At 42.3% G+C, this 3,363-nt stretch overlaps 1 pseudogene; it reads left to right on the forward strand.

Annotated features, from left to right (window-relative positions):
- The first annotated feature begins 608 nt into the window (after positions 1–608).
- LOC122201784 lies at positions 609–2,699 on the forward strand (annotated as a pseudogene).
- Positions 2,700–3,363: the final 664 nt, after the last annotated feature.

The raw sequence follows: 3,363 nt of genomic DNA on the forward strand, positions 1-3,363 counted from the left end.
GAGCCTGGAGTCTGTTTCAGATTCTGTGTCTCCCTCTCTACCCTTCCCTCGCTCATGCTCTGTTTCTCTCTGTCTCTCAAAAAATAAATCAAAACGTTAAAAAAAAGTTTAATCCAACAAAGTGTGTTTTCTGATCACAACAGGGTCAATAACATATTTAGAAAATACCAACATATTTGGGAATTAAACAGCGTGCCTTAAAATAACCAAGGGGTCAGAGAAGAAAAGTGTAGAGAAATTAAAAGAAATTCTGACATGAATGAAAACTGAAAACTGAGTGTTGTGGAGAGCACAGAAGTGCTCAGATGGAAATTTAAAGGGATGTTCATCTTAGAATAGAAGAAAGGTCTCAACCTGACTTCAAGGTTTGCTAACTTCAAGAAGTTACCAAAGCATAGCCGATTTAAACCAAAGCTAGCAGGAAGAAGAAAATAAAGAGCAGGGGAGCCTGGGTGGCTCAGTCGGTGGAGATCGTGACTCTTGATTTGAGCTCCTCACTGAGTGTGGAGGGGCATTCTCTCTCCCCCTTTATCTCTGCCCATCCTCCTGCCTCGCATGTGCCCTCTCTCTTTCTCTAAACAAACAAATAAACAAACATTGAAAAACACATGGAAAGCGAAAGTCAAGGGAATCCAGGCAGGAGCTGCAGCACTGAGGCCGGAGGCCTTGCAGCTGGGCAAGGGTCTGTTCTAGACACTGCTGAACTACCGAAGGCTTGGGAGCCTGAGCCAGGATCCCAGCCACCCGAGTCAGCACCAGCTATTCCCTGTCGGGCACAGTCTTCAATGTCAAGCCTCAGGGCGACTGGCTGCACTTGTTCACCGAGCACCCGGAGGTCCGTTTGGAGTTTCTGAGCTCAGTACCTCAGAAGAATTTCAAATTGCACAGGAAAACTCCCTCAGAAAGGATTGCTGGCCGAGCTTGCATATCCTACATTGCCGGGGTCCCACACCACTCTCTGCGGATGCACTTCGGGATGCCTCGGGCAGAGGGGCTGATTTTGTGAAAATTGCTCATCCAAAGCAGATAAACCTTGGAGATGTATTGGCACTACAATCGAAAAGTTAAACACAAATGGAGAATTCAATCAAAGTTTGTGAAAATTACTCACTGATTAAAAAGCTTATGGATTCCTTTAATCCAGAAACCAAGTGAGCAGTTGAACTGTTTATGTTTGACTTTGAAACCAATGAAATCCATCTAGACAAAGAAAAGCATCGAAGAGCAGATCTTGTTAAAATCTTTTGAGTAAAGCATTTTTTTATGGGGAACAATTTTTCCAAGACTGATAAACAATTCTTTCCTTTATTATATATATTTTAAGAGAGAGACAGAGAGAGCGTGTGTGGGTGTGTGTGCGTGTGGGCATGAACGTGTGCAACTGGAGAGAGGGGCAGAAGGGGGAGGGAGAGAGAGAGAGAGAGGGCGCAAGGGAGGGTCAGAGACAGAGGAGACAGAGAATCTTAAGCAGGCCCCATGCTCTGCATGGGCTTGATCTCACGACTCTGGGATCATGACCTGAGCCAAAATCAAGGGTTAGGCGTTTGACCAGCTGAGCCACCCAGGTGCCCCTGATAATCATACCTTATCAGAACACATTTACCATAACTTTTTACTTGATAGAGGTCCTGTAATAGTTGATAGTTTACATGCAGAAGCACCAAATGCTTTGTGCAGGAAGCTGCTTAGACAATTTTTTCTTTGTCCCAATGCCGGCTAATTGAAATGTTCAGAAAAGTTACTCAGCAGCCAAGAACTTAAGACAAATTTAGCGGGATATTTTATATTCCTCACAGGGCACCCCAAAGAACACTACCTAAAAATCAGACTGGCATGTGATTCCTTGAGAAACTATCTCACAAATTTTCTGATAGAACTATAAAAGATTTTTAGGTGACATGAATAAAAACGAAACGAAATCTTCGAAATTCTGAATGCATGCCTTGGGACTCCCTAGTACCGTGGTATGATTCATGCGGAGAGGTAATGTTGAGCCCAGTTTATACTGACCGTGTTTCTCCTTTAAAACGTGGATGGAGGAAGGTCTGAATATTTTATTCAACTAATTGTTAAGGATGTCTGCAGCGCCGCCTGTGAAATGAGATGTGGCGTCAAGACATCAAGACGTTAGAAGAGTGGCTGAGGTTCATGAATCCAAAGTATTGCTAGGGTGCATTTCCTGCAAAGAGACAAACCACATTAGGATTGTCATTTGACAATCTGTGGAGGCAGATTGAAAGAAGATGGAGATTGTTAACGCCAGCTGCAGTTCTTAAGCTGAATCTTTCCCATTCCTCAAGGAGTTCACTGACTTTATTAACTCCTGGAATGATAGAAAATCTCCCCCAGGAAATGGGACATACCATACCTTCTATGCTGGAATATACTCAGTATCCAATATTGCAGTGAGACTGATGCCCTACTGATTTTGCTGAGGTTCTTTCTGTGCTGGTGATGTTTCAAGTGACAATAAAGTGGTTACCCAATTTGCCAGACATTCTCAAACTGGGCAGCCACTGCCCCAAAATATGGTGTCTCATCTTTGTGAGTTTAAAAAGGTTCGTGATGCAGCCAATATGCCAGTTCAGGTATTTTATGCCACTCTGGATCCAGTCTTTCATGAGGTCGACCCCAGACATCCTCAGGGAAACAGAATAAAGCTTATATCACACATTGCACATACTGCCTGGAAGCTGTGATTCAATCGCTTTGTGCATGGTGATTAACTCTTACTCTTACCAGATGTCCAGGGTACTAGCCTCCATGGTTCAGAAGGAATGTTTTCTTTCAACAGACTACAGGTGAGTGCTATTACAGGAAGATGCTGGCACATAGTAGTAACAAAGAGCCCAAACTCATGATTCCACGAACTCCAAAGGGCTCTGTTGTTAAGTATGTTTGAGAACTGCCACGTAAGCTTTGAAGGTTCACTCTGCACATGTTGCATATGTAACTCAGTATATCCCCAAAATACTTGACTGTAGGACCCACCTGTCTTTTTTTGGAATACCTATCGATGACATTTTTCAGGACTCTAGGACACAAATGCAAAAATCATTCATATAGAAATAACAGGCTTACAGATAAGAGGTTCAATATTAATGTGATTGCAGAATGCAATTGTTCATCAACCTTAAAAGCCAGAGACATTGAAAGGCTGGTAAAGGCTGAGATCTAAAATGGCATTCCCATATATATAAGGGCTCAGGAAACATCTCAATTTTGTACTCTTCTTTAAAAATTATTTAAAGAATATATAATTACAATCAAGAGTCAAAGCAAAGGAAATCTCTAAGGAACTACTAAGCATGTAGAGAAGACACAGTCTCTTTTTGCAATATCTGGATAAATCATAATAGCAAA

The sequence above is a fragment of the Panthera leo genome, chromosome D2 (genome assembly GCF_018350215.1).
Source record: "Panthera leo isolate Ple1 chromosome D2, P.leo_Ple1_pat1.1, whole genome shotgun sequence".
NCBI classification, from domain to species: Eukaryota; Metazoa; Chordata; class Mammalia; order Carnivora; family Felidae; genus Panthera; species Panthera leo.